The 14,006-nt window shown below is 42.1% G+C and overlaps 1 protein-coding gene across 1 annotated transcript in view; it reads right to left on the bottom strand.

Annotated features, from left to right (window-relative positions):
- Window positions 1-13,355, bottom strand: part of CUL1 (cullin 1) — a 52,768-nt gene extending 39,413 nt beyond the window's left edge. Inside the window, exon 1 of the mRNA XM_017822543.1 lies at window positions 13,267-13,355. The gene's annotated coding sequence lies outside the window, so the exon portion shown is untranslated. The remainder of the gene's footprint in view (window positions 1-13,266) is intronic.
- Window positions 13,356-14,006: the final 651 nt, after the last annotated feature.

The following is a 14,006-nucleotide window of genomic DNA, read 5'->3' as shown; positions in this document are numbered from 1 at the left end:
TAAAATTCATCCCTGTTGTTTTCCTTCCGTAATTACAGCAAAGTCGTTATTAAAGACAGATGAGAATAATGCATCATAATGCTGAAGTGTAAACTAGATGATACCTTGTTTGTATTTAACTTCTTTAATTTCTGGAAATCGAACCTGCTGTGGTACTAATGATGAAGGACTTTCACAACTGAGAAACGAAAACCAGGAAGAACAAAGGTCCAGGAGTTGCCACTCACCTCCACTAAGGGAAATACTCTGTGCATGTTACACACCCACAATCTTGGACTATGATCATAAGTTGCAATGCAAAGCAAGAAAATTAATTAAATGTCTACAATCCAGGAGAGCAGAAACTTTTTGATTCCTTAAATCTGGTACTATTTGAACTCTCTACAGAAGTAAGAGAAGACACAGTTACAAATCTGCAATTCTACCATGAATGTGTGCAAAAATTAACTGACTGTTGCTCTCAACAATCTGCCAAAAGCAAGCAGTCTAGATTTAGAGCGCATTTTAGTGAACACATTTTGGTGTACCTAATACAAAACACTTGACTGCTGGATAAAAGTTTATAACAAAAGGCCGACCCCTTGTTAGCTAGCAGAAAGTGTAGCCAGCAGAATGACAGCATCTCACTTCTTAGGCTCAAATAATTTACCTCTTCCAGTTAATTACTAGTTAATACAACCATGAAATAGAGCAATAGATGAAGCTACTATTAATTTTTTTGCAGATTTTTTCATGCGCAGAAAAATAGTAAGGTAATTATTAATATATTACCTTAACAGCAATAAAAGTTTCAATACATAGGAATACTTCGACTACAAAAGCATATTTATGAACGCGACCATTTGTACTTAGTGGTTAAACTAAGTTATGATATTAAATGTATAGAAAGAGAAGGGGTAAAACAAGGCTATGTAACTCAGCACCACTGTTATTATACACAAACACCCAGTGAAAATCTGAAATTGTATTTAATATGAAAAGTGCTATTTTTGTGTATCACACACACACAAAACCCTTTCCTAGGCAAACAATTCTTGAAGGTCAAATCTGGTCCACAGTAGTAACTCTGCATCTCTTCACCCACCTTCCCAATGGCTAAACTTAAAAGAGGGAGAAAGAGTTCCTAAGTTCAATTTCTCAGTGCCCAGGCCATGCACAACTGCCGAGAACAAGGTGAATTGCTACAGGTGAATTAAAACCTCGTCATTAAGTCGTAACCTTTACATCAGTGGGATCTCTCACCTTGCAAAGTGCTGTTGGCAGGACTTCTGCACAAGTTGGTCTTGAACTGACCGTCACTGTGCTTTCTTGCCCAAACAGATCAGACTTGTTGCTGACCTGCTTCAAGGATAAGACCACCTGCCCAAGTTGCAACATGCCCTCTGTAGCTTTGGACCAGAGAATCCAGATTTCATTACAGCTTCAGGCCAACTATATTTACATGAAGAAAATTACCCCTGGAGTTTCCAGACAATATATACGCAGTGTGATGCAGCAATATGACTGTTCAACACCATCCAATCTTTCAACTCTCCATTCAGGTACTGCAATTAAAACAGTCAAACAAAACAAACGGAGGTAACACTTTAGAACAGCCTCGAAGGACTGAAGAAAATGTTATTCCCTCTTTTTCATTACTTGAGGATACACATCATGACAAGCCTCATATGCAAGGAAACACACTGTGTTAGAAAACAGTGGTTTTGTTTTCACTGATAATCTAGTAATTAAGGGTATTTTTTTAGGTATCCCCTAGGAGGAAAATGATTTGTATGCTAGAAGAGGCCTTTAGGAAAATGCCAAAGTTAACCCTCTTATCTACAAAACATAATAAACTCCACCAGATTTACAGCATCTCAAGCCATCTGCTGAAGTATCTCATTTTTGTGTCCTAATACAACAAAACTTTCAGCTTCACTGCTCCAAGGCCTTTGCATCACCTGCTGTTCTCCCACAACCCCTTATTTCTAAATTACAGATTTCAAGGTAGTTTACTTCAATAATTACAGATAGAATTTGAACTTGTCAGCTTCTTGGCCCAGAAAGAACTTACAGGTCCACAGCAAGGTTTCCCAGCTGACCCAAGAGCCCAGATGGCATTTTTTAAAAGATACAGACAGGAACAGATCCCAGACTTAGTAATTTCCAAGTATTTTATCTCCTGTCTAATTTCAGAGGTGAAGAGAACATTCTTGTCATGTCTAATAGCATGAGCTAAGGTGACCAGATTTAATCATACTGAAAACAAACACATTAGAGAAGAGAAGCAAGATTCACTAATAAGCTATTGTGGAATGAATGTCATTAAAAATAAGTTCAAAGACCTTTAGTGTTATGAAGTTTCCAAAGTTTACAGGCATGTGTAAAAAGTCAGAATTTCATCTCTGTACACTGCCTCATATTCATTTTCTAAAACTGAATGCTAGTTTCTCAGTAACAAAAACAGAGTACCAGTTCATTTGGACAGTGGGTGCAGGTTGGTATCTTTTGTAAAAACTGAGGCAGTGAACCACGTTCACTTTAATGGCTGCTAAAAGCAAAATATCTTTCTGTGCTGAAAGAAAAAAGCATAACGAACGTTTAATCTTTGGCTTCAAAAGACAAGAAAAAGGAGTAAGTTTAATACAGTCACACCCTTAAAAATGCAGCATGAAATTCCTTTTGCAAGCTCTTTCCTCCCCATTTTTCCAGCCTGACTCCTATAACTTACTCTATCCTGCTCTCCTGTTGCTGTATTTCAGCAAGTCTGATCCAGAAATTCAACAGATGCTCTTGTGTTCAACAAATGGCAACACTCAATAACGTTCCTGAACAGTTTTATTCCCCTCAAAGTCTCTGCTACCACTACACTGAGCCAAGGCAACTACTCAAGTGACCCAAGATATTCAACATTGATTGAATGCTATATGACACAAGCATACAAGTATTTTCAAGAAACTAAAACAGAAGCACATTAAACAAAACCTTTGGTCTAGCACAAACTGTTTGCTTGTTCTTGTATTACTTTAAAAACAACATAAGATACTGAATGCTAGTTTATACTCTAGCTCACATAAATTTCAAAATGGCTATAGTTGAAGTGACCCTTAAGTATTACCATATCAAAACATTTGGTTTGTTTTTGCCTTAAAGTAAGCATTCAAAGGCAGATTTATTGTCTTCAGCTTTAAGCTTGAAACAAAACATACCAAAAAATTAACACCAAACACCTCTTGTACCCAAAATAATCAATTTAACATTCATATATCCTCTCTTACCAAACAGGGACAGTTTCACAGATAGGAGACTGCCAATGACCCATATTACAAACCAGCTTTAAGATTCCTCTTGAAGTCATGCAAACACATGCCTTTTAAAAAGGCATGCAAATGCAATGTACAGAGCTAACAACAATACATCTCCCTCTGCTGCTAGTTAGCCTGTAAGATACAATCTACACGATTAATTAGATGTAAGCGCTGGGAGAGGTATACATAAGTATATACTTGTATACTTATGTAAGTATATACTTACAAAAGTATAAATATTTAAGTACAAGGTGGGGAGAGATTTAAAAGCTGTTTGCTTTCACCTTTTACTTCTTTGCCTTCACAATGTGTAAGCTATTTCTTGGAAATTTTTTCCAGGTTAAAAAATTGTCTCTTGACTCCTGAAGGACGTAACCTTCATTCCAACACATATTTGTTTGATGGAGAGGAGACGTGAGAAGTAATTCTATTTTGTCCCTATAATCACTTGCACTCACAATTTATGATTTCAAAGACACTTTTCATATCCATGTACCTGCAAATTAATTTTGTGTTTACTTGATTCCAGCTGAGGTTACCATTATGAGCTCAAAATTTTAACACAGCTTAGTTGGGCCATGGTCCTGCATGCAACATTATTTAGCACTCACATTTCTGTCCAGAAATATTTTAGGTCACTAAATATAAATAAAATAATATAAACTAGGCAGGCAGTTTATGCATGTGACACAATCCTTAAAGCAAGACTAGGAGGAAGTGTAACATCCTTAGCATTTCACATGCTACAAATGTGTAATTAATCAACATCTGGAGAATCTGTCTATAGTAGACATTTTCACAGTGCCCCAGCAAAATGACACAACTACTGTGAAAAATTGGTTATTCCAGAAATCACATCAGTACCAGAAGAGAAATATTAGAATCTTTCAATAAAGATATTTAAGAGACAAATTATGAAAATTACAATGTTCAGTTCCTCTGTATTATTACAAAATACTGATTTACATGTAGTGTGAAAAGCTTTAGCTCATTTTATTTTCAAGAGAGTTAAATTCAGTTCATTATGAGAAAAAGGCAGAGATGTATGCATGCATACACTCCTCCCTTCCAAAAGTTGTCTTTGGGTGATAAAAACATTCTGCGCAGTATTAAAAAAAAAAAAATAGAGTAGAAGTAAGTACATTTAATTTGCCAGTAATTTCAGACCAAGTCATGTAAATTTGTGTAAATTTTGAGCAGTTACTACTGTACCTCCCAAACAACAACTTAGTTTAGGGCTCCAGTGTTCTCCCCACACCTTCTCCTGTATGTGTTATAGCTCTGATCAATGGTATCTAAAGCATTATAAGGAATACATTCCTACATTACTTCATGTGCCAATGATATAGTTGTCAGCTGAAAAAAATAAAACAAAAGCTGGATATGCTTTTCACAGCTAGAAAGACACTTAAATTCACTTTTATTTTCAAATTTAAACACAATATACAGAAGTAACTTGGAATCGCAGTTTTCACACTTGCATTATTTACTTAAATTATGCATGACTGTGTTCACTAAAAGCCTTTTTAAATGACATGGTTTTAATCTGCATGCCTGACTACAAGGATTTTTCCAAAACATCAATTACTCTTCCTCAGAAGAGCATCAAGAAACTTGGAGTTTTTCACTTCTCTTTGCCTACTCTTTTATTAGCTCTTTAACATTTTTCCTTTATTTCTTCCTTTACCCTTGTCTTCCTTGACCTGCAGCTTTTAACAGATATCTCACTACAGTAATGCAATAGCTAACAAAAAAACCCCTGAAACATGCCAAAACCCAACATGTACATGCTGCCTCATAAACGAAGGCTAGATCTAGATTAGACAAGGTTTGCTGTTGTATTCCATAAAAGAAAACTCTCCCTTCTGTAATTGCCACTAAAGTAAACTTTGGTCAATACTAACAATCCCTTCAGCTTTAAAAGTTTCCTAGTAGTTTTACCACATCAACTTTGAAAACAGGGTAAGGGAACTACATACTTAACTGTACAGACAAAACTTTTCAAGTTTTGCTTGGCCATCTTTAAGAGAGCTCACTTTGTCATTGATGAAGTAATCCTTACGTACAAAGTTTTTAGATTACTCCTCAACTGAGATGTCCTTTCTAACCTAAGGGCTCCAATATTCCTGTGCTACAAAAAGGATACAGGCCCTGCAGTAATAATAAGCTTCATACCTCCTTAAAACACTGATCATGCTCAGCTTTTACACTTCAGAAAAAGGAAGGCAGCGGATTAGGAAAAGAACAACATCACGCAAAGAGAATCAAGTCAAGACATGAGTGCACTGAAAAGAAGGAAGAGAGGTTTACATAAGTTTACTGGGGTTGTGTGGCCAGGCTTTGGTAGCAGGAGGACAACAGGGGTGGCTTCTGTGAGAAGCTGCCAGAAGATTCCTCCATGTCTCACAGAGCCAATGCCAGCCAGCTCCAGCACTGATCTTCTGCTGGCCAAAGCCAAGCCAATAAGAGATGGCAGTAACACCTCTGGGATAACACATTTAAGAAGTATACGTGCTCAGAGAAAAAAGAAATGAGAATATGTGAGTGGAACAACTCTGCAGACACCAAGGTAAGTAGAGAAGGAGGGGAAGGAGGTGCTCCAGGTGCCAGAGCAGAGGTTCCCCTGCAGCCTGCAGGTGCAGACCATGGTGAGGTAGCTGTGCCCCTGAAGCCCATGGAGGAGTGCAGAGATCCACCTGCAGCCCTTGGAGGAGCCCCACACAGGAGCAGGTGGATGCCTGGAGGCTGTGACCCCATGGGAATTCCATGCTGGAGCAGGCTCCTGGCAGGGACCTGTGGACCCGTGTAGAGAGGAGCTCATGCTGGAGTAGGTTTCCTGGTAGGACTTGTGATCCTGTGGATGACGCATTGGGGCAGGCTGTGCTTGAAGGACTGCACCCCATGGAAAGGGCTCATGCTGGAGCAGTTCATGAAGCACTGTAGCCCATGGCAAGGATTCATGCTGGAGAAGTTTATGTAGAACTGTCTGTCGCGGGAGGGATCCCACACCTGAGCAGGTGAAGGACTCCTCTCCCTGAGCAGTGGCAGAAACAGCCTGTGGTGAACTGACCATAACCCGCATTCTCTGTCTCCTTGCGTTGCTGGGGGGCAGGAGGTAGAGCCCAGGAAGGAGGGAGGGGTGGGGGGAAAGTGTTTTTAGGATTTGTTTTACTTTGCAAAGCCTGCTCTAATTTCGATTAGTAATAAATTCAATTAATTTGCCCAAGTCTAGTTTGTTTTGCCAGTGAGGGTAATCAATGACAGATCTGTCCCTGTCCTTGTTTCAACTCATGAGCTTTTCATTGTATTTTCCCTCCCCTGTTCATTTGTGGAGGGGATTGATGGAGTGGCTTTGGTGGGTGCCTGGCACCCAGCCAGGGTCAAACCACCACAATAAAACAAAGAGCCTTGAGTATTCCCATTCTCTTTCTGGCTCAAATCATATATATGATACAACCTGCATAAAAACCCAAATGAAACAAGCAAACAAAAACCCAAACAAAGCCAAACAAAACCCAAATAAGCATAAGCCCTGAAGGACAACACACATGAAGATACACTTCTTGAATCAGTTAGGAAGATGCAGAAAAGGAAAATGAGGGAGGACAAGCCACGAAAACTCAAAGCTAGATACCCAACATGCCAAGCAGAAGACAGAATAACACCCCTTGTTTCCTCAGAAAGAAAAAAAAAAAAAAAGAAAAAAAGCAACAGCAGCAGGGAGCCAGTTTAGAGCCCTTAATGATCCTGCAAGGACAACTCTTACACATAACTGCTTTCCCAAAAGCTCTTACCAGACATCAAACTTTAACTAAATCCAAGCTAATACGCTAAAATACCATGATCCTACTGATCTCCACGAAGAAAACCTTGGTATGTCTTACAGTTTGCTTCAGACACAGCATGACCTTCACCAGAACCCACAGCGCCTCTGAACTACAATACAAATCCCCCACCATTTTAACAGCACTCAGTGCACCACAACACACACTTTTATACTGACCTGTTAAGACACAAACAGGAATTTTCACCTGCAAAAGTATTTCCATACAGAGTTTTCCCATGCCCTTGGTAGGTAGCAGTTCATACTGACAATTTTAAACCAACATTAACATGCTGCGAACAAGCATAAAACAATTCTGGCTGGAATCTCTTCCCAATAGGTTGCTAATTTTACCGCATCTTCCATCTTGGTACTTTCGCAAGAGCTCAACTGAGCAAGGCAATGCCCTTTTCCACTTCAATTTATAAATAAAGATGATGGTCACACCAATTCATCTTGCAAACAGTCTGATATTTTCAGACATTCAAATATACCACAACAGCACAGCTGAAATACTGAAGAGCTTCCTCCTATATTCACCTTCATACTAATGTTTCACTAGACTGCAACTATCAAGGACTGTTACAGTTACTCATTCATTTCCAAAATCATGACCTGTGAAAGCCGCCCCCTCTATATTTTCTTATTTTTCTTTTAAATCAGGTCTGCATTAAGTGCACAGATATATGTGATAGTGATCTTGAGTCCTACTATGGTGTAATGCTGCAACCACTGCTAGCAATGAACAGTACAGTTCTCACATAGTCATTCCAGACACCTAAATACTGACAAGGCACACGTACTCACTTACACAGTCAGTGCAAAAAAGAATGGGAAATTTCTCATTAAAGTCTAGAAAGGGATTTGCATGTAATTTCTATGCTTCAACTATGCAATCTGAATTGTAACAGCCCTAACTTTCAGTAAAGAATTCAGACTTCACAAAATGTTAGTTCTGCTTAAATTCAGTTACTGTTTTCACCAAACTTTTAATCAGTTTTGACCTCTGATAACTGCAACAGGCACCTCTGGTACAGAAGTGAAAAAATTTGACTTAATTTCATAAAAGTTAAAATTGACACACATCCCTAACAGCCACATTTATATTCTCCTTCTTGTTGATTAAGTTTGCATCATTAAGTTTTAAATCTAAGCCTGCATCAGAATCTAACAAAATCAATTTAATTACCTAAGGATACACATTTTGATTTTATACTATCCCTATTAGTGATGGCACCCTAGCAAAGGAGTGATGGCACACTTTCAGAGATAACAAAACTATTTCAAAGTTACCTCTGAATAAAGGACAGTATGAGAATAATCTGTTTTCTTAAGAAAATGCAAGCATTCTAAAAAAGCATTTTGAATTGCACTGTGAAAAGTTTATCCTTTAGCTACCAAAAAGCAAGTAGAGCATTTCCCCATGAAATTATTATTACCATGAAAAGTAAGATGAAAACACTTAACAGCTAATAAAATAGTATATTTCCTATAACCCTCCTTTTTCCCCTAATTCAATCCTCCAAACTTTAGATAAAACTTTCAGATGACAGTCTCCACTGCTGTGAGACTAGAGGACCTTGCAAATTTACATATGAAATTAAGTTTAAATTACAGAGCAAAACAGGGTGAACTAAGGTCACACCAGCAGCCTTAGTTCTGAACTCTAATCCACATTAAGATATTGTCCAAACTTAAACACACAGAGCAACATCAAGCAAAGTTACATTGCATGCAAATTAAAAATACAAACAAGAAGCTTCTGAGTTCAGCTAGGGCTGAAATTAAATTATTAATAACCCTAATTCTTGTAGATCCCTGCTTTAAGTTCAAAAAATTAACTTTTGTCTACCTTGTACATTAATGAATCGAATACATCTGGGTCCCAGTATCAAAACCACCAGTACCTCCAAAAAATGGGAGAAAAGAAGCATATGTGTGTCCTCAAAAGATAAGTACACTACTAGAGCAGAGTGAGAAGCTGCCCACACTGCAAGGACTTCACATCATCATGATCCTCACCATCCTATGTGTAAATAAAGTTTCCATTTCTCCTTCACAATAACACCAAACTTGAGACATATAGCAGCATTAACCAGAGCAAATCTACTGAAATCCAAAGACAAGGAGCATTTTATAACACCTGTATGTAATTCTAATTTTAAGAAAAAATGAAGTCAATGGTATCGAACCGATATTCAAATCTAGTGGTAACTACAAAGACATCAGAGAAAATGTATTTGACCCTTTATTCTTAGTATTGATGTCAAGCAATGCCTTGTGCCTGCTACACCGAGTTACAGCAGTGAACCTTCTGACTCCAAAACCAGAACAATCAAAAGGGTAAGAAAAGAAGACAATCTACATTTTTTTCCTGAGTTTTTGGAAGAACATCACATCAAAGTTACACAGTTTATTCAAGAACCATAAAATGGTTTGGGTTGGAAGAGACATTTAAACATTACTTAACTCTCACCCCTCTACTAAAGGCAGAAACATCTTGCACCAGATCAGATTGCTCAAAGCCCCATCCAACCTGGCCTTGAACAATGCCAGGGATGGGGCACCCACAACTTCTCTGGGTAACCTGTTCCAGTGCCTCATCATCCTCACAATAAAGGATTTCTTCCTTCCATCCAATTGAAATCTACCCTTCTTCAATTTAAAACTTTTGCCCCTTGTCCTGTCACTACAGGCCTTGGTAAAAAGTTTCTCTCCATCTTTCTTATAATCCCCCTTTATATACTGAAAGGCCTCAATAAGATCTCCCTGGAACCTTCTCTTCTGCAGGCCGAACAACCCCAACTCTCTCCGCTTGTCTCCATAGGAGAGGTGTTCCATCCCTCTGATCACTTTTGTGGCTCTCCTCTGGATCTGCTCTAATAGGTCCATGTCTTGTGCTGGGTGCCACAGAGCTGGATGCAGTGCTCCAGGCAGGGTCACATGAGAGCAGAAGAGAGGGTGAGAATCACCTGCTTCTTTTTACAAGTTCAGGATACAACTGGCAAAGAAAATAGTGCAATTTTGGAGAGATAAAGTATAAGAGACTCCAACTCTTGTAAAAAAAATTACATATGACTCTATACCAGTTTCCTGAAGTGCAAAGCAGAATTACTATTCTCCTATTTTCACAGTAGCCTTCACTTATTTCTCTGAGGCTCATAGATAAAGAGGGGTTTGAAAAACACTGCATTATATAAAGTGGAATGTAGTCAAAGTTTGTTTGAGTTAAAAAAATATGTATTTGATTTTGACCTGCAGCATTTATGAGAACATGTAAGGCAGCGACATGAAGAGGTTCACTCTTGTGGCATCAGCGGTTCTGTGGGTAAAAAGAAAAGTGACAGAAAACTACCCACTGGGACACACACTGTTTCCTAAACCAGTGCTCTTCCCAGTAGCTAGGAGAGAAGATTCCAGGTATTCCCAATTCACACAACTACTGACACCCAGGATATGACTCATCATTAAGCTGGGCCCTACTGAAATAATTGTGGCTATGCTAACCTAAGCACTACTTAAGAAACACTACAGATGAAAAGAAGGACTCAGAGATTGTAACATGTAAGATAAAAATTTTAAGTTGAATATCTGAGAAAACTTTCTCAAAGGACTCAGTATTGTTTTCATAACAATACAGCTAAAATTCAAGAACTTTCAGCAAGGCTAAGAATAAGCTAAATTCAAAAAAAGTTACCCCCAAAGCAGTATCTAAATAAGGATGTGCATCCATTTTGCTTAAATGAATTTAAGTTATTTGAATTAAAGCAATGTGATTTTCTCAAGCTGACAGTCTCAGTAACAGGCCGGAGTTACAAGGCCAGTTCAAACCAGTGTACAAAGGAGTGAGGTGGAAGAAGAGTCATTAGCTAAACCAGCACAACTATTTTGTCAGCCAAGGAGCAGGAAGCATATGCCTAATTTAGGTATTCTCTACACGATCTCTAGATAGGCAATGGAAAGTTTCCTCCAGAGGGGTAATTCAGATCAGAAGCCTAGTTCAGTTGTTCTGAGCTGCTGTCAAGTTTCTAGGGTCTGTGTGTAGCCAGCTGAGAAAATATGAAGGTGTTAACGCTAGGCATCAAACCTGGGGTTTCGAGTTAGGTGTATAAGTTACTCCTGAAATCAAATGTGTTCATCCTGCCTCCATGGGACAAGTAGATCCAGTGTTTCAACTGCACCTCAGATACATGGTGGTGACATGACTGTGAAATGTAACCAATCTTAAGACCCAAGGTGGCTAAGAAAGACATAAAATAAGAAGTTGGACAACAAATACTGAGATACAAGAGAAGGTACAAAGCAGAGGGAAAAGACTTCTTTCCAGTGGAGTCACCATCGAAGATACAAAGTGTCGATGCAGCATGGACGGACACCTAACCATTAACACACACTCTTACAGCAGTTCATTGTGAGTAAAAACTAGGTACCTATATATTATCTTACTACTTTCCCAAAGAGGATGCATCCCAAACACACTCCATATCAACTAAGCACCAATTCACAATATGGTATTACAAACATTATTTGGCCTAATTCAAGTTACATGGCTACTACGTATTTCTGGCCCCCACGGACCATTCCTCCCAGTCCTGCCAAAAGGATTTCCAATACAGACTTTTCCCTCCCTGAATAGCACCAGGATATGTGTGTGTTTTAGGGCGAAGGTATATGATTACATATGAACACCTATACCAGGTTGCCGAGAAAGTCAGTAACAAAACAAATTAAAATAAGGTAAAACAAGTAAGTCATCTCTGCCTTCTCAGTGCTGACAAGTACACAGATAACCTAGGGTTAAATTCCTTTCTCCACAAAGGCACAGATGAAGGATTGAAATACAAAGTCAGGGAGACAGCATATGAGTCTACAAAGGAAAGGAGTATGTGGAAAGGAAAAAGTATTAGGTAAGATCACAAGGAAGGTTCTAATGACAGGAAAGTAAGATCAGAAGGGCAAAAAAACACGGTGAAGGAAATGGTTACTGGGAGGAAGAAAACTGAAAGGGGAAAAGTAGTAGAGGGATAATCATGGTGTTGGAATAGAACTTGAAGAGGAAGTAAGAAGGATGGGGAAAGGATCCCAATAAGGACACAGTTAGATTTCAGTGGCAAAGTAACTGGGAAACAAATGAGGTGATTATTTAAAAAGACAAAAACTGCAGGAGTAGTCATCTGGATGGAGGCGATAAATGCACAAACAGACAAACAAAAGGTTACAAGGGGGCACCTTCTCTGCTAAGGCCACAACAGTAGGCGGCAACACGGAGAAGCCTGGTGCACAGTCCTTGAGAGCAAGAGAAACCTGGAGAAGGTGACTAGAATGAACTGTGGCAAATATCCCCCAGCAGCCAGGATGGTGCTGGGGACACTGGGGAATCTCTCTAGGTAAAACCAAACAGCTCCTAGACAGATCTGAGCGTCACTGGGGCTCTGGGGATGGCTGGAATACAACAGGGTGAAAGGAAGAGGCACAGAAAAGGACAGGGAGGACAGAAAGCGGGTGAACACCCTTAAACACTTACGGTGAGCTTATGGACAAAAGCTCATAAGGGAAAAATGAGGGCAGAGGCCTGGGACGAGCCTGGCACGGCTCGGGTGGGCAGTGCCGGGGCCAGGAGGGGCACAGTGAGGGCATGGGGCTCCGGGAGGACGGGCCCGAGCTCTGAGAGCAGCCAGGACGGCACGGAAAGGCAGGAGCAGCCACCGGGGCCGCCCCGGCCATGCGGGGGCCGCGGTCACGGGGCAGGGCAGGGAGGGCCGGGGCAGGGCAGGAGGCAGAGAAGGAGGGAGCGGACAGGCAGATCTCTCCGGCGGGGCCGGGGCAGCCGCTCCCGCGCCCCGGCGGGGGCGATGCATTCCGAATGCGCAGTTCGCGGCCTCCCCGGCCCAGCCCGGCCCGGCCCGCGGCTCCCCGGGCCGGATCCACGAGCGGGCCGGGCAGCGGCCCCCGCCACCCCCGCGCCCCGGGGCCGGGAGCGCGCCCGGGAGAAGAAAGGCGGGCGGGCGGGCCGGGCCCGGCCGCCCCTGCCCCCGCTCCCCGCGGCGTGACTCAGTGCCGGGCCCCGCTCCGCCGGCTCCGCGGCGCCGCCGCCGCCTCGCCCCGGGCCGGGCCCGGCCTCGCTGCGACACAACGCCGCGGCCTCCCCGCACTCACCAGCATCGCGCGTCCCGCAGAGTCAGGGCCGCGTCCGCCCGCCCCTTCCGCCTCCGCCGGGCCCGGATCCGCCGCCGCTGCCTCCCCCCGGCGCGGCCCGGGGATCGCCGAGGCGCCGCCCCTCGCCACCCGCCCCGCCCCGGCTCTCGGCGGGCGGAGGGGCCGGGGCTGTGGCGGCCCAAGGCTGGGGTTTGGCTCTTTGGCGGAGCCTGCCCGCTCGCTGGAGCTCCTTGCGCGGGGAGGCCGGCCGCCATCTCCTCGGCCCTGCTCCGACCCCTCCCCGAGTTAGTCCAGTGCCAGAAGAGCTGAAGGATGAGCTGAAAGACTTGAGGGTAATGGTTGACAAAAAACTCAACATGAGCCGGCAATGTGCCCTCGCAGCCCAGAAAAGCAAACAAGTCCTGGGCTGCATCCAAAGGAGCGTGGCCAGGAGGTCGAAGGAGGTGATTCTGCCCCTCTGCTCTGCTCTTGTGAGACCCCACCTGGAGTCCTGAGTACAGTTCTCGTGTTCCCAACACAAAAAGGACATGGAACTGCTGGAGCAAGTCCAGAGGAGGGCCACGAAGTTGATAAGAGGACTTGAGCATCTCTCCTACGAAGACAGGCTGAGAAAGTTGGGGCTGTTGAGTCTGGAGAAGAAAAGGTTGTGTGGAGACCTCATGGCAACCTTCCAGCATCTGAAGGGGACTACTGGGAAGTCGGAGGGGGACTCTTCCTCAGGAACTGTAGTGATAGGACAG

Source organism: Lepidothrix coronata, unplaced genomic scaffold (genome assembly GCF_001604755.1).
Source record: "Lepidothrix coronata isolate B3197 unplaced genomic scaffold, Lepidothrix_coronata-1.0 Scaffold3, whole genome shotgun sequence".
In the NCBI taxonomy this organism is placed as follows: Eukaryota; Metazoa; Chordata; class Aves; order Passeriformes; family Pipridae; genus Lepidothrix; species Lepidothrix coronata.
This window is presented reverse-complemented; position numbering and strand designations above follow the sequence as displayed.